Here is a 17,997-nt window from a genome sequence, read left to right as displayed (position 1 = left end):
TCCACTCGGTTAAGGTGACGGTGCTCCCGAGGTTTTTGTTTCTCTTCCAATGTCTCCCCATCTTGATCCCGAAGGCTTTTTTTTGGAGGGTGAATAAGAGCCTTCTGGGGTTCATGTGGGCGTGGAAGGCCTCGAGAGTGCGGAGGGTATTCTTGGAGCGAGGCAGGGAGATGGGTGGTTTGGCGTTGCCCAACCTGTGTGGGTACTGCTGGGCTGCAAATGTGGCGATGATCCGTAGGTGGGTGATGGAGGGGGAAGGTGCCGCATGGAAGAGGATGGAGGCGGCGTCCTGTGTGGACACGACTTTGGAGGCACTGGTGACAGCCCTGCTCCCACTCCTCCCGGCAAGGTATTCTACGAGTCCAGTCGTGGTGGCTTCCCTCAAAATTTGGGGCCATTGGAGGCGGCATGGGGGAGGAAGTGAAGGCCTCAATCTGAACCCCGATACGGGACAACCATTGGTTTGCACCAGGGAGAATAGATGGTGGGTTTTTGAGTTGGCATAGGGCAGGCATCAGGCGGATGGGGGACCTCTTCCTCGACGGGAAGTTTGCGACGTTAGAGGAGTTGGAGGGGAAGTGGGGTCTCCCCCCGGGAATACATTCAGGTACATGCAGGTTGGGGCATTTGTTAGGCGGCAGGTGGCGGAGTTTCCGCTACTGCCGCCAAGGGGGGTGCAGGATAGGGTGCTCTCGGGGACGTGGGTCGGTGAGGGTAGGATCTCGGCAATTTATCAGGTGATGCAGGAGGGGGAGGAGGCCTAGGTGGAGGAGCTGAAAGTGAAGTGGGAGGAGGAGCTGGGGGAGGAGATCGACGAGGGGAAGTGGGCAGACGCCCTGGGGAGGGTGAATTTGTCCTCTTCTTGTGCTCGGCTCAGCTTAATTCAGCTGAAGGTGCTGCATAGGGTTCATATGACTGGGACCCAGGTTGAGCCGATTCTTTGGGGATGAGGACAGGTGTGGGAGGTGTTTAGGAGGCCCAGCGAATCACACCCACATGTTCTGGGCGTGTGCGGCGTTGGAGGGTTTCTGGAAGGGGGTGGCGGGGATCTATCCAGGGTGGCCGGTTCCAGGGTGGAATTGGGCTGGGGGCTCGCTATTTATGGGGTAGCATCGGAGACGGGAGTGCAGGAGGCGAGAGAGGCCGGTATTCTGGCCTTTGCGTCGCTAGTAGCCCGGCGAAGGATCCTTTTACAGTGGAGGGACGCAAAGCCCCTGAGCCCGGAATCCTGGATCAGCGACATGGCTGGGATAATTAAACTGGAGAGGGTCAAGTTTGCCCTGAGGGGGTCGGTGCAAGGGTTCTTTCGGCGGTGGCAGCCTTTTCTTGATTTCCTGGCAGAGTGTTAGAGGGTGTCATTTCAGTAGCTGGGAGGGGGGGGGGGGGGGGGGGGGGGGGGGGGGGGGGGGGGGCGGTTATGGGTCTGTTAAGGGGGTTAGTTTTTGCAACTATACAGTTGTTACTTTTTTTGTTGTTAATTTATTGCTTTGTATGGGGCTTTTGTTTCTGTTTTTTCGATGCCTTGTTTATTTTATTGTTGGGAGAAAATTTGTTGTTGAAAATTTTGAATAAAAATCGCTTTAAAAAAAAAGGCGTACTGTGTGTTAGCTTTTATTGGAAGAGAAATTGTGTTTCGGAGCCATGAGGTCATGTTGCAGCTGTACAAAACTCTGGTGCGGCTGCATTTGGAGTATTACATGCAGTTCTGGTCACCGCATTATAGGAAGGATCGGAAGCATTGGAAAGGGTGCAGAGGAGATTTACCAGGATGTTGCCTGGCATGGAGGGAAGATGTTATGAGGAAAGGTTGAGGGACTTCAGGCTGTTTTCGTTAGAGAGAAGAAGGTTAAGCGGTGACTTAATAGAGGCATACAAGATGATCAGAGGATTAGATAGGGTGGACAGTGAGAGCCTTTTTCCTTGGATGGTGATGGCTAGCACGAGGGGACATAGCTTTAAATTGAGGGGAGATAGATATAGGACAGATGTCAGGGGTAGGTTCTTTACTCAGAGAGTAGTAAGGGCGTGGAATGCCCTGCCTGCAACAGTAGTGGACTTGCCAACATTAAGGGCATTTAAATGGTCTTTGTATAAACATATGGATGATAAGGGAATAGTGTAGATGGGCTTCAGATTGGTTTCACAGGCCGGCAACATCGAGGGCCGAAGGGCCTGTACTGCGCTGTAATGTTCTATGTTACTTCTGATACCTAGGTTGATGCTGGGTGGTCCATCCAGTTTCATTCCCTTTATTAGGCTTTGTAGCAGTGTGATACAACTAGATAGCTTGCTAGGCCATTTCAGAGAGCATTTAAGACTCAACCATATTGCTGTAGGTCTAGAGTCTCACATGGGACAGACCAGGTAAGAATGACCCATTTCCTTCCCTGAAGGACATCAGTGAACCAGGTTGGTTTTTATGAGAAGCGACAATTGTTTCATGGTCACCATTGCCGAGACTAGCTTTATATTCCAGATTTAATAACTTGATTTAAATTCAACCAGCTGCCATGGTGGGATTTGAACCTGTGTCTCTAGAGCATTAGCCTAGGCCTCTGGATTACTGGTCCAGTGGCATTACCTGGCAGCACTGTTTCCCCCGTGTGGATATGTTTCTATCCACTTGAAGTGTTTGAAATGGCCACAGATTGCAAGTAGAAAGTCCTGCAGAAAAAACAATCTTTAACATTTAAAAAATTGTAGCCTGGCTCCATTAAAATGTGTAATAAAGAGGCCAGAGAAAAAAGGAAGTGAAAAAATGTTGAAATAGTTTGGTTACTACACCACAACTAGATGCTGTGTAGTAATTCGTTGCTGTTACTTAAAATAATCTTTGACTGAACTGTCATCAGAGTTCAGTGCAACATTGCTCAACTTTTCCTGTGTGCCTCATCCCCAGTTAATTTTTAGGAGCTTATTTTAAGATTCACCCCATTGTTTGCATATATTTTACATCAAATGGTAAATATGGTGATCACCACACATTTGGCAAATATCAAAATCCTATTGAACAACATCTCTATATAAAAATTAACAGTAGGGATCAAAAAACCTAAATTGAACAATCCTATTTAGAGAACATTTTTCCCATTCCAGTTAATTGTACTAGGCAATCACACCTGGGCGCATTGGGAGAGGGTGGAACAAGACAAGAGGGCAAGGCTGGTAGGGGAGATTCTGAGGGTGGATTGGAGGTACTCAGTGGCACCAGAGGAGGGGTTATTGAAGGAGAGGCAGGGGCTCCAGATGGAGTTTGGGTTAGTGTCCACAGGGAAGATGGTAGGGAAGCTGCGGAGGGCTAGAGAGGTAGTGTACGAGTGCGGGGATAAAGGCGACTAGGATGCTGGCCCATCAGCTGAGGAAGTAGGCAGTGGCGAGAGAGATAGGGGGTAACTCTCCCACATTGTCACAGGCTTCCAGCTCCCTGGCTTTGAAGATCAGGAAAGAACACTGAGCAGTGTGGGTCATACCGCCCATAATTGCTACTTAATGTTGGTGCCAAGTTGTTGGCAAAGTGCTGGCATCGTGAATAGGGACGGGATTTGTGACGGAAAGGCAGTTGTCGGCAAATGTGCGCAGGCTGCTTAATGTTATTATGATGCCCTTGGAGGGGCAGGAGGTAGAAGTAGAAGTGGCAGGGAATTGATGGAGATTGAGTGAAATGGGATGAGCAGTTGGGAGGAGTGGATGGGTCGGGACGTGGAAAGAGGCCTTGCGGAGGGTTAGCACGTCCTGTGTAAGGTTAAGCCCCATCCAGTTTAAGGTGGCGCATAAGGCTACCATGACGATTACGAGAATGAGCTTGTTCTTTGCAGGGGTGGAGGATAGGTGTGGGTGGAACGCAGGGTGGACTCCCGAATCACAAAGAACAATACAGCACAGGAACAGGCCCTTCGGCCCTCGAAGCTTGTACCGGTCATGATACCACCCTTGGCCAAAACTCTCAGCACTTCCTAGTGCCATATCCCTCTATACCCATCCTATAAATGCCGATATGCCTTTTGAATGTCATTAATGTATCTGCTTCCACAACCTCCCATGGCAACGCACTCACCACCCTCTGTGTAAAAAAAACCTGCCTCCTCTATACTTTGCCCAATGGACCGTAAACCTATACCCTCTGGTGACTGACCCCTGCATCCTGGAAAAGGGTGCCTGCCCATCCACTCTATTTATGCCCCTCATAATTTTGTAGATCTCTATCATGTAACCTCTCAACCTCTGTCGCTCTAATGAAAACAGTCCAAGTCTATTCACCCTCTCCGTATAGCTAACATCCTCCAGACCAGGCAACATCCTGGTAAACCTCCTCTGCCCCCTCTCCAAAGCCTCCATATCCTTATGGAAGTGTGGTGACCAGAATTGTGCGCAATACTCCAAGTGCGACCGTACCAAGATTTTATACACCTGTAGCATGACTTGCCAGTTTTTATACTCGATGCCTCATCCAATGAATGCAAGCATTCCGTATGCTTTCCTGACTACCTTGTCCACTTGTATTGCCACTTTCAAAGATCTGTGGACCTGCACATCCAGATCTCTCAAACTTTCTATATTCCTAAGCGTTTTGCCATTTACGGTATTTCTCCTCTATGTCAGACCTACTAAAATGCATTGCCTCACATTTGTCTGGATTAAACTCCATTTGCCATTTCTCTGCCCAAGTCTCCAACCTATCTATGCACTTCTGTATCCTCTGACAATCCTCAATACTATCTGCCGCTCCACCAATCTTCGTGTCAACCGCAAACTTACTGATCAGACCGGCTACATTTTCCTCCAAATTGTTTATGTGCACTACAAACAAGAGGCCCTAGCACAGATCCCTGTGGAGCACCACTAGTCACTACCTTCCATTCAGAATAACACCCTTCTACTGCTACCCTTTGCCTTCTGTGATCGAACCAGTTCTGTATCCACCTTGCCATCTCACCTCACATCCACATGTTTTGGGCGTGTCCAAAGCTGAGGGGTTCTGGCAGGGGTTCTTGGATAGTATGTGCAAGATTCTGGGTGTGGGGGTGGCCCGGCTCTGGAGATGGCGATATTCAGGGTCCAGGTGGGGAGAGAGGCTGATGTATTGGCCTTTGCCTCCCTGATAGCCCGGAGACGGATTTTGTTGTGTTGGCAGGACTTGGAGCCACCAAAGTCGGGGTATGGGTGAGTGACCTGGCAGAATTCCTGCAGTTGCAGAAGGTCAAGTTCGCTTAATCGTTTTTTTTAAAAGTAGGATTTTGGTTTTTCATTTACTTTGTAATAGCATTGCAGAATAAAAATTTAAATAAAAACAAGAGAACAAACAATCCAAAAACACACAGTAAAAAACAGGCGAACTTAGTGATCCAGTATAAATACATGGGAAACATATTTACAGAATGAGAGGTCATGGATATAGGTTGAGAGGCAGTAGATTTAGAACTGAGATGAAGAGAAACTACTTCTCGTAGAGGGTGGTGAATTTGTGGAACTCGCTGCCCCATAGTGCAGTGGAATCGGAGTCATTAAATGGTCCAAGAAGGAGATAGGTATACTCTTGATAAAAAAAAAAGGTTAACTTCGGCATAGAGGACGGCAGACAGGGGGTTGGGCCTCACAAATTTATTGTATTATTACTGGGCGGCAAATGTAGAAAAGGTGAGGAGTTGGGGGGGGGGGGGGGGGGGGGGGGAGAAAGAGTCCCAGTGGGTCAGAATGGAGAAGATTCCATGCAGGGGGTGGGGCTGAGGGCATTGGCAACGGTGCCGCTCCCAGTTGTCCCAGGTAAATATTCTGGGAGTCCGGTGGTGGTGGGAACGCTGAAGATTTGGAGGTAGCACTTAAAGTTGTGGGAGGGGTCAAGAGAGATGCTAATTAGGGGGAACCATGGGTTTGAGCCAGGTAATTGGGATGGGAGGTTTCGGAGATAGGAGGAGAGGGGAGTTAGGGTATTGAAGGATTTGGAGCCACCATTTCTGAGAGGTCGTTTTAAATGAATTCAGGGCAAGATTGATTGACAATACGTCATGCCATGCTTTTCAATTAAATGACCTAGACTGAGAAAGCAACTTTTGTGCAGCTTTTCTAAGATTAACTTCACCAAGGTAGGAGAGCAAAACAAATGCTATCAAGATAGGCAACACAAGATTGTAATAGGCCTGTCAAATAGGCAAATTCTGCTGGAACTTTGACATGGAGAAGGTGAAGTTTGAGTTGAGGGGGAGGATGGAAAGGTTCAACAATTCATGGGTGCTGTTTTGCTTGCACTTTCAAGAATTGGACACCATTGATGATTAGGGAGGGGTGCTATCGGTGGGGGGTGGGGTGGTTGAGTATATTGTTTACTATGTATGGGGTAACCGTGGATGCTCTTTTGGTCTTTCTTGTTTTGTATTTGGAATGTAGGAGTGATGTTTGGGTTTGTAGGTTGATGGGGATGCTAGTTGGGGATTGCTATAGAATTTGTTGTTGTTGGTTATCTTTTGCTTGTTGTATATTTGATGAAAAAGTGGAAAATGAGTATAAAAATATTACATAAAAAAAGCAGGTTACATGGCCACATCTCTGGTGGAGCAGCTTATGAGCTTCATTAAAGATACATTTCAACAACAGCGCAAGGAAATACAGGGAGAATGGTTGCGAACGATTGGGGGGGCAGGAGTACCTCCTTGTGGGTCTGGGGCGAGTGGAAGGGACATGGAAGTACAGAGTGCGACGATCAAAGAAGTGGAAAAGACAAGCCCAGACCAGTGCGACCAAATCGTATCCCTGGAAGCGGAGATGTCGGCGTTGAGGGAAATGTGCAAGGTGCTGCAGGCAAGGGTCGATGACCAGGAGAATCTGACCAGGTGCAGAATCTGCGCATATTGAGTCTGCGGAAGGGAGTGGAGGCGACGAGTGCCATCGGCTACGTGTTTGAGATGCTCGTGGATGAGAAGGTATTTGAGAGGGCCCTCGAAGTGGATCGGATCCTCCGGTCCCTGAGACAGAAGCAGAGGGCGGGGGAGCCGCCCCGGGATGTGCGTAAAAGTTTAAAGATAAAGAGAAGATATTGAAGTGAGCCACGGCAACTTGGGACTGAAGCTGAGGGGGGAATCGGGTTTGAATATATCAAGACATTGGGGTTAACCTGGCCATGAGACAGGCGAGGTTCAACAGGACTAAAGCAGTGCTCTACCAGAACAAGGTTCGGTTTGGGGTGTTGTACCCGGCCACGTTGTGGGTAATGTTCAAGGGCAAGGAACGTCATTTTCAGAAGCCAGAAGAGGCTTTGCCTGAGACCATGATTTGGGAGAGGATTAGAGTTGGGATGCTTCGTATGATTTACCATTTGTCAGCGACATGTTTTATTGAATTTGTAATATGTTGTTGATTCTTGTATGCAAGTGTGATGCTTTCTTTTATGTGCACTATTTAGTGCTAAGGGGGCTGTTTGTTTGGCCTACCAGGGATATTTTAGCAGGAGTGGGGCGCGCGAGATAGGGGCCACCACGCTAGCGTGGTATGCTAGTAAACGGATGAAATGTGGGGGTGGGGGCTGCGGTGGGTAGCCAGAGGGCAGAGGAAAGGGGATTGGATTGGGGGCGCAGTTTTATTCAAGAAAGACAGAGAGAAAGATGGAGGGTGCGGCCATTTTGTGTGGGCCCGTGGTTTGGACAGCAGGCGGGTGGACTGTATATTAGGGGATGATGGCAGGCGTTAGCAGAGGGGGTGGGGCGGAAGCCCCCGGTGAGGGTGGTAACGTAGGATATCCGAGGGCTAAATGGGCTGGTTAAAAGGTCAAAGGTATTCTCGCATTTAAAAAGTCTAACGACAGATGTAGATTTCCCGTGGGAAATGCATATATGGGTAAAGGACCAGATGTGACCGAGTAGAGGGTTGGGTAAACTTTCCACTTGGGGTTCGACTCGAAGACCCTGTGTGTGTGGGGGAATTGGCCCCACACCCCCTATGTTTAAGGAGGCACTGGAGAGGCGGGAGTTGTCGGGTACATTGATTCCCAAGAAAGACAAGGATCCATTGGATTGCGGATCATACAGGCCCATTTCTTTGCCAAATACAGACGTGAAAATATGGGTCAAGTTGCTGGCAAGGCGATTAGAGAGATCTTGCTGGAGGTGATATCAGAAGATCAGATAGGCTTGTGACGTGGCAGCTGTCGAGCAACATTTGGAGGCTACGTGGTCACGAACCCATCAGGGAGCAGGGTGCCAGAAGTGATAGTGTCAATGGATGCAGAGAAGGCCTTTGGCTGAGTTGAGTGGCAGTACTTGTTTGAAGCCTTGCGGAGGTTTAAGATTGGGAGAACATTTGTGGCCTGGGTACGCTACTCTACGCATCCCCCATGGTGAGTATACAAAAGAATGCCGTGGATTCAAAGTCCTTTCGGCTGCAGAGGGAAACAAGGCAGGCGTGCCCTTTGTCACCACTGTTGTTTGCACTGGTGATAAAGAGTCTTTGGCGACTGCACGCCAGGCATACGGGGAGTGGCGTGGGATTGCGCGGAGGGGTTAAGGAGCATAGGTGTTGTATGCCGGCAACTTGTTGCTATATGTGGCGGACCCGTTGAAGAGCATAGGAAGAATTCTGAACTTGTTGGAGTAATTCGGGGCCTTCTCTGGGTACAAATTGAATGTGGGAAAGAGTGAAGTCTTCCCGGTGAATGACTTGGGGAGGAGTATGAATCTTGGGGCTTTGCTATTTAGGGTGACTAAGATTAGGTTCTGATATTTGTGGATTCAGGTGACGCATGATTGGGTAACTATGCACAGGTGAAACTTAATGGGGTGGCACGTAGCACAGTGGTTAGCACAGTTGCTTCACAGCTCCAGGGTCGATTCCCGGCTTGGATCACTGTCTGTGCAGAGTCTGCTGTTCCCCCAGTGTCTGCGTGGGTTTCCGCAGGGTGCTCCGGTTTCATCCCACAATCCAAAGGTGTGTAGGTTAGGTGGACTAGCCATGCTAAATTGCCCTTTGTGTGCAAAAAGGTTAGGTGGGGTTACTTGAGATGGGGTGGAGGTGTGAGCTTAGTTAGGGTGCTCTTTCCAAGGGCTAGTGCAGACTCGATGGGCCAAACAGCCTCCTTCTGCACTGTAAATTCTATGATTATATGGTGGAGGGGATTAAAGGGGATCTGAGGAGATCAGCCACCCTTGCCAGTGTCGCAGGGAGGGTGCTGTTAACATGAATATGTTGCCTGGTTCCAGTTTATCTATCAGTCTCTGCCAATTTTCCTCTCAAAGCCATTTTTTTTGAAAAGGTAGATGGATTCATTCGAGTTTGTGTGGACAATCAAAGCACCGAGGGTTAGCAGGACTCTTTTGCAGAGGAAAAGGCAAATGAGGTTAGAGCTTCCAAATCTGCTGCACTCCTACTGGGCAGCTAATGTGGAGAAGGTGAGACAATGGTGGGCAGAGGGGGGGGGGTGTGTCGGAATGAGGCGGACTCCTGTAGGGAGTTGAGTTTAAGGGCTATGGTACCCGCCCCGTACCTGGGGCTGCAGGTTGCTCGAGATTGGGGGGGGGGGGGGGGGGGGGGGGGAGGTCGGGTACAGGTGGTTAAAATGAATGTGCTGTTTATTTTTCAATGCCTGCCAATTTTCCTGCCAAAGGCATTTTTTAGAGAGATTGAAGGGATGATAACCTCATTCATATGGGATGGGAAAGTGGCTAGGATTACGAAAGTGCTACCTACAGAGAGGAAGGCAGGTAGGGGTTTGGGTCTACCGAACCTGATGTATTATTACTGGGCGGTGAATGTGGAGAAAGTACGGAGCTATTTCAGAGGGATTGACTCCCAATGGGTCAGAAAGGAGGGGAGTTTGGGTAGGGGGTCGGGATTGAATGTGCTAGCGACAGCGCCGCTCCAGACGGCCCTGGGGTGATACTCAGGGAGTCCGGTAGTAATAGCTTCGTTGAGAATTTGGAGGCAGTTTCGACAGCACTAAATTTTCGGAGATGGGAGGAGAAAGGAATTAGGATGCTAAAAGATTTATTTCTTCGGGGTCGTTTGGCGGGATTGAAGGAGCTGGGAGTAAAGTATGGGCTGGAGAAGGGAGAAATATTTAGGAACATGCAGGTTCGAGACTTTGCCAGAAAGGAGATACAGAGTTTTCCAGTAGAGCTGGCTTCTACATTGCTGGAGGAGGTGCTGACGACAGGAGGACTGGAGTAGAAGGTTTAAGGGGGCTATTTTGGAGGAGGAGAACATAGAACATTACAGCGCAGTACAGGCCCTTCGGCCCTCAATGTTGCGGCGACCTGTGAAACCACTCGAAAGCCCATCTACACTATTCCCTTATCATCCATATGTTTATCCAATGACCATTTGAATGCCCTTAGTGTTGGCGAGTCCACTACTGTTGCAGGCAGGGCATTCCACACCCTTACTACTCTCTGAGTAAAGAATCTACCTCTGACATCTGTCCTATATCCCCTGAATTTAAAGCTATGTCCCCTCGTGCTAGACATCACCATCCGAGGAAAAAGGCTCTCACTGTCCACCCTATCTAATCCTCTGATCATCTTGTATGCCTCTATTAAGTCACCTCTTAACCTTCTTCTCTCTAACGAAAACAGCCTGAAGTCCCTCAGCCTTTCCTCATAACATCTTCCCGCCATACCAGGCAACATCCTGGTAAATCTCCTCTGCATCCTTCCTATAATGCGGCGACCAGAATTGCACGCAATACTCCAAATGTGGCCGCACCAGGGCCGCTCCGAAACTCAATCCCTCTACCAATAAAAGCTAACACACCGTACGCCGTCTTAACAACCCTCTCAACCTGGGTGGCAACTTTCAGAGATCTATGTACATGGACACCGAGATCTCTCTGCTCATCCACACTACCAAGAATCTTACCATTAGCCCAGTACTCTGTCTTACCAATACAGAATACTCTGTCTTCCTGTTATCCCTTCAAAAATGAATCACCTCACACTTTTCTGCATTAAATTCCATTTGCCACCTCTCAGCCCAGCTCTGCACCTTATCTATGTCCCTCTGTAACTTGTAATGTCCTTCCACACTGTCCACAACTCCACCGACTTTAGTGTCATCTGCAAATTTACTCACCCATCCTTCTACGCCCTCCTCCAGGTCATTTATAAAAATGACAAACAGCAGTGGCCCCAAAACAGATCCTTGTGGTACACCACGAGTAACTGAACTCTAGGCTGAACATTTCCCATCAACCACCACCCTCTGTCTTCTTACAGCTAGCCAATTTCTGATGCAAACTGCTAAATCACCCTGAATCCCATGCCTCCGTATTTTCTGCAATAGCCTACAGTGGGGAACCTTATCAAACGCTTTACTGAAATCCATATACACCACATCAACTGCTTTACCCTCGTCCACCTGTTTGGTCACCTTCTCAAAGAACTCAATAAGGTTTGTGAGGCACGACGTACCCTTCACAAAACCGTGTTGACTATCTCTAATCAAATTATTCCTTTCCAGATCATTATACCTATCTCTTATAAACCTTTCCAAGACTTTGCCCACAACAGAAGTAAGACTCACTGGTCTATAGTTACCGGGGTTGTCTCTACTCCCCTTCTTGAACAAGGGGACAACATTTGCTATCCTCCAGTCTTCTGGCGCTATTCCTGTAGACAATGGCGACATAAAGATCAACGGCTCAGCAATCTCCTCCCTAGCTTCCCAGAGAATCCAAGGATAAATCCCATCCAGCCCAGGGGACCTATCTATTTTCACACTTTCCAGAATTGCTAACACGTCCTCCTTATGAACCTCAAACCCTTCCAGTCTAGTAGTCTGTACCTCAATATTCTCCTCGACAACATTGTCTTTTTCCTGTGTGAATACTGATGAAAAATATTCATTTAGCACCTCTCCTATCTACCCGGACTCCACACACAACTTCCCACTACTGTCCTTGACTGGCCCTACTCTTACCCTAGTCATTCTTTTATTCCTGAATTCTATAGAATGCTTTAGGGTTATCCATGATCCTGCCTGCCAAAAGCTTCTCATGTCCCCTCCTGGCTCTTCTTAGCTCTCTCTTTAGGTCCTTCCTAGCGAACTTGTAACTCTCGAGCGCCCTAACTGAACCTTCACGTCTCATCTTTACACAAGCCTCCTTCTTCCCCTTGACATGTGTTTCAACTACTTTAGTAAACCACGGTTCCCTCGTTCGACCACTTCATCCCTGCCTGACAGGTACATACTTATCAAGGACACGCAATAGCTGTTCCTTGAACAAGCTCCACATTTCAATTGTGCTCGTCCCCTGCAGTTTCCTTCCCCATCCGATGCATCCTAAGTCTTGCCTCATCGCATCATAATTGCCTTTCCCCCAGATATAACTCGACCTGCGGTATATACCTATCCCTTTCCAGCGCTAAAGTAAACGTAATCGAATTGTGGTCACTATTACCAAAGTGCTCACCTACCTCCAAATCTAACACCTGTCCTGGTTCATTACCCAGTACCAAATCCAATATGGCCTCGCCTCTCATTGGCCTATCTGCATACTGTGTCAGGAAACCCTCCTGTACACATTGGACAAAAACGAACCCATCTAAAGTACTCGAACTATAGCGCTTCCAGTCAATATTTGGAAAGTTAAAGTCCCCCATAACAACTACCCTGTTACTTTCGCTCCTATCCAGAATCATCTTTGCAATCCTTTCCTCTACATCTCTGGAACTTTTCGAAGACCTATAGAAAACCCCTAACAGAGTGACCTCTCCTTTCCTGTTTCTAACCTCAGCCCACACTACCTCAGTAGACGAGTCCTCATCGAACATCCTTTCTGCCATCGTAATACTGTCCTTGAATAACAATGCCACCCCTCCCCCTCTTTTATCACCTTCCCTGAGTTTACTGAAATATCTAAACCCCGGCACCTACAACAACCATTCCTTTTTAAAAAAATTTAAAGTACCCAATTCATTTTTTCCAATTAAGGGGCAATTTAGCATGGCCAATCCACCTACCCTGCACATCTTTGGGTTGTGGGGGTGAAACTCACTCAAACACGGGGCGAATGTGCAAACTCCACACGGACAATGACCCGGGACCGGGATCGAACCTGGGACCTCGGCGCCGTGAGGCAGCAATGCTATCCACTGTGCCACCGTGCTGCTCGCAACAACCATTCCTGTCCCTGCTCTATCTATGTCTCCAGAATGGCCACAACATCAAAGTCTCAGGTACCATCCCATGCCGCAAGTTCACCCACCTTATTCCGGATGCTCCTGGCATTGATGTAGACACACTTTAAACCACCTTCCTGCCTGCCGGTACACTCCTGCAACTTTGAAACCTTACTCATGACCTCACTACTCTCAACCTCCTGTATACTGGAGCTAGAATTCAGGTTCCCAATCCCCTGCTGAACTAGAGAAGGCGCCGCTAGAAGAGATCAAGGCAAAGTGGGAAGGAAGAGTTGGGAGAGGGTATGGAGGAGGGGTGCTGGTTCTCCACTGGGTGAACGGCTCCACCTTGTGTGCGAGGTTGGGGCTGATATAGCTGAAGGTAGTGTATAGAGCACACCTTACAAGGGCGAAGATGAGCCGACTCTTTGAAGGGGTAGAAGATGTGTGAGAACATTGCTTGGGACCCCGCAAACCACATTCATATGTTTTGGCCCTGTCCAAAGCTGGAGGATTACTGGAAGGATGTTTTTAGGGTAATCTCTAAAGTACTGCACGTGAAACTGGACCTGGGCCCTCGGGAGGCCATATTCGGGGTGTCGGACCAGCAAGGGTTGGAAACGAGTGCGGAGGCAGATGTTGTAGCCTTCGCCTCATTGATCGCCCGAAGGCGGATCCTGTTAGGGTGAAGATCAACCTCTCCACCCTGTGCCCCGGCATGGTGGGGGGACTTACTGGAATTCTTAACGCTTGACAATCTCAAATTTGAACTGAGGGGAAGGATGGAGGGGTTCTACAATTTATGGTCGTTATTCGCTATGAGAATTGGATCACATCGAACATTAACGGGGTTCGGGGCTGGGAGGGTTGGGGGGAGGGGGACTGTATGTGTTAACGGTTATTGGTATGGGGATTGACATTACATTCGTTACTGATTATTTTTTATTGTTGCGTGTAAATTTGGTAGTGGTGGTGGTGGTGGCGGAGGAGGAGGAGGAAGAGGGGGAGTGAGAGAGAAAGAGAGAGAGAATTTGAGTGATTTATGGGTGGTTGGGAAAGAAAGAGACGGTGTCAGTAGAAAAGATCAAGGGCAGGTGGGAAGAACTGTTGACCGAATGAGGTGGGAGATATAGAGTGAGATATTGTGCCGGGTTAATGCGACATTCTCATGTGCGAAAGGGAGTCTCATTCCATTCAAGGTGGCGCTTTGGGTATGTATGGCATGAGCCTGGATGAGGGGGTTCTTCCCTGGGGTGGCGGATCGCTGTGGGAAGTGTGGGTGCGGTCCGGTGAACCATGCCCATATGTTCTGGGGGCGAGAGAAACTGGAGGGCTTTTGGGAATAGGTGTTCAAGGACCTGTCGGAGATAGTGGAGTTTGATGTATCAGCATGCTCCTTGGTGGCGCATGTTGGAGTCTTGGAGCTGCTGGGGCTGCAGGAGGGGAAGGGAGCTAATGTGGTGGCCTTCATCCCCCTGATTGCCCAGCAAAGGGTGGGCATTAACTGTTGATTCACTTCAGCCCTTACAAATAGACAAAGATTGGTTATTGGATTAGGAAATGTATGCTTGTAATATATAGCTCTGTAGATAAATAAAATTATATAAAGATTAATGGGTCACCCATTCAAGTCAGAGAGGAGGAGGAATTTCTTCCCTCTGCGGGTTGTGAATCTGTGGAATTCGTTCCCGCAGAGAGCTACAGAGGTTGGGTCATTAAGTAGGTTCACGGTTGAGATAGACATATTTTTAATCAGTAAGGAAATCAAGGGTTACGGGGATGCGGCAGGAAAGTGGAGTTGAGGAGTATCACATAAGATCAGTCATAATTTCATTGAATGGCAGAGCAGACTTGATGGGCTGAATGGCCTACTTCTGCTCCTAAGTCTTATGGTCTTATCAGCTTCAGTTCTATCTTTCACCAACAAGCTTTCTGGATGAGATCCTTTAAGACTAAATTCAAAAGTTATATGCCTAGCCTAAGTATCATTCACAAATGTCTTCATCTTTTTCATTTTCATATTTTATGTGCATTGTGCAATTAAACTCTCACGTAGAAGTCTTGAATTTACAAAGTTCTAGGCCTAGCTGCAGTGACAATATAAATGTCAAACTTCTGTAGTTTGAACTATGGTTCTGGACATCCGATAATCAATATTTTTTTCCCCAACCAAAAAGGGTCACGATTTTTTAGCAGTGAAATAATTTAAGATCATATACATCATCATCATTAGTGTAAAAGTAAATTACTGCGGATGCTGGGATCTGAAACAAAAACTGAAAATACTGGACAATTAATCTCAGCAGGTCTGACAACATAAGATCATAAGCCAATTGGAGCAGAATTAGGCCACTCGGCCTATCGAGTCAATCATGGCTGATAATTTTCTCATCCCCATTCTCCTGCCCTGTCCTCAGAACCCCTGATCCCTTTATTAATCAAGAACCTATTTATCTCCGTCTTAAAGACATTCTGTGATTTGGTCTCCACAGCCTTCTGCGGCAATAGATTCACCACCCTCTGGCTGAAGAAACTCCTTCTCATTTCTGTTTTTAAGGATCGTCCCTGAGATTGTGTGCTCTGCCTCTAGATTTTTCCTACAAGTGGAAACAACTTCTCCACATCCACTCTATCCAGGCCTCGCAGCTGTGGAGAGAAAAGGGAGCTAATGTTTTGAGTCTGGATGACTCTGTCAAAGCTAGAGATAACTGGAAATGGAGTCAGATTGATACTGCGGGGAGAGGGGGGCAGCTGGATAGGGGCCACCAATAGGTGGAGACAGACAACAATGTCGAGGACAGAAGAGGAACGTAAATAGGCATGATTAAGGATAAAAAGGGTGCTGGTAGTGGCACATAAAGAGAATAAAATGTGTGAATGTCATCATTAGTAATGTGTAATGTGTGCTGACTCAACAGTTGCTAAATTACAAGACATTGATTACTCCAAATGGTATTACACAGGAGTAGCATGCTCTACAATCTTAATTTTGAAGGAAGATTTCTGTACACATCAGTTGCCGCTGGATTGTAAATTTCTAATATCACAAGAGAGGAACGATGGGAAAGACTTTAAGTACTGAGGCTCTTTGTCACTGATGGAAACATCAAAAATCTGGTGGTAGCTTCATTAATGTTTACTATCGGGGGGGAATCTCTCTCTCAATTTGATTTCTAGAGGACTCGGTCACCTTCGTTATATTACAGGAATCAAGTAGTCTTCCATCAGTGCAATCAAAAAAGCATTCAGCCACGCCTTGCACAGTGGACAACTTGTCAGTGTTCTCTTTGAGCTCCTGATCTAAATCTTTCCCTGAGGAAAAGTCCCAGGATATAAGTTCCTGCCATCTGAAAGCTTTTGACTCCAGGCTACTATTGCAAATGTAATTTGAAGCAATGTAACCTACTGTAGCCTCAGCAATAAATGAAATTTACTGAAGTGAAAGATGTGGATAGGTAGTCTACATTGGATCTACCTATTTTGAAGATATATTCTTATAAATAGTCATTTGGTAGTACAGATATTTATTGCTGAAAAAAAGACTTTTAGGGACATACAACCTACTACAGTACCTAGTATTACACTGGCACTGAAATTCATATAATAATAATCTTTATTAGTGTCACAAGTAGGCTTACACTAACACTGCAATGAAGTTACTGTGAAAGCCCCCTAATTGCCATACTACGGCACCTGTTCAGGTACACAAGGGAGAATTCAGAATATCCAATTCACCTAACAAGGGAACGAAAGCACCCGGAGGAAAACCCACGCAGACACGGGGAGAATGTGCAGACTCTGCACAGACAGTGACCCAAGCTGGGAATCAAAGCTGCGTCCCTGGCGCTGTGAAGCAACAGTGCTAAACATTGTGCTACCATGCTATCACATTACTCACTTGTGTCTCAGGAATAATGTCTTTGTGGCTTGACAGTAGCATCCTGTTAGTGGTGAATACCACTCGTGTTGCTCCTGCATAGTAGCAGCATCAATCAGGGAGCTACACCTGTTGCAAAAATCTTTAAGACACCTTGCTTCCAGGGAGACCCAAGGTAGATGGGGCACTTTTCAGGGCCGAAAGTGACAGCCTTAGGCCCATCCGTGGGTCTGCGCAATATACAGTGCGAATGATCTGACTAACAGGGTAGCCATTATCTCACATGATATCTTTGATGTAACCTCGTTCAGCATCATGCTTGCATCGTCATATAGTATACATTTGTTGTTTCCCCGATTTATTATTCTTGTGAACTGCCCTGGTGAGTGGAAGGTAAAAATCTGACAGAAAAATGCCTTTTTTTTTAAACCAGCAAAATCTCTGTACATTGTCATTTTACTTTTCAAAACTATATAATGAATAGTGACAATACATTATTTACATATACAAAGGAAACTTAAGCAGGTAAAGCACTCCATGATGCTCTATCATGGGGCGGCATGGTAGCACAGTGGTTAGTACAGTTGCTTCACAGTGCCAGGGATCCGGCTTCGATTCCCGGTTTGGGTCACTGTCTGTGCGGAGTATGCACATTCTCCCAGTGTCTGCGTGGGTTTCCTCCGGGTGCTCTGGTTTCCTCCCACAAGTCTCGAAAGACGTGCTGTTAGGTGATTTGGACATTCTGAATTCTCCCTCAGTGGACCCAAACAGGTGCTGGAGTGTGGTGACTAGGGGATTTTCACAGTAACTTCAGTGCAGTGTTAATGTAAGCCTCCCTGTGGCACTAATAAAGGTAATTACAACACCTCCCCCAACTTCTTTAGCCAAAATGTTGCAAAAATGATAAAACAAAGCTCACCAGGATTGATAACGCCAACATTATCCTTGCCAGGTTCCTGTTCTCCACCTTTCATCTAAATCTGTGTAGTTTGCATCCTCTCACCAAAAAATCCACACACCCAT

At 47.3% G+C, this 17,997-nt stretch overlaps 1 protein-coding gene across 3 annotated transcripts in view; it reads right to left on the bottom strand.

The window, feature by feature from the left end:
* rab5b (RAB5B, member RAS oncogene family) overlaps window positions 1-17,997 on the bottom strand; it is a 100,315-nt gene that overhangs the window by 24,542 nt on the left and 57,776 nt on the right. The window lies entirely within an intron of this gene.

Source organism: Scyliorhinus canicula, chromosome 2 (assembly GCF_902713615.1).
Source record: "Scyliorhinus canicula chromosome 2, sScyCan1.1, whole genome shotgun sequence".
NCBI classification, from domain to species: domain Eukaryota; kingdom Metazoa; phylum Chordata; class Chondrichthyes; order Carcharhiniformes; family Scyliorhinidae; genus Scyliorhinus; species Scyliorhinus canicula.
Note: the sequence above shows the minus strand (reverse complement) of the source record. Positions and strands in the feature narration are given on the sequence as shown.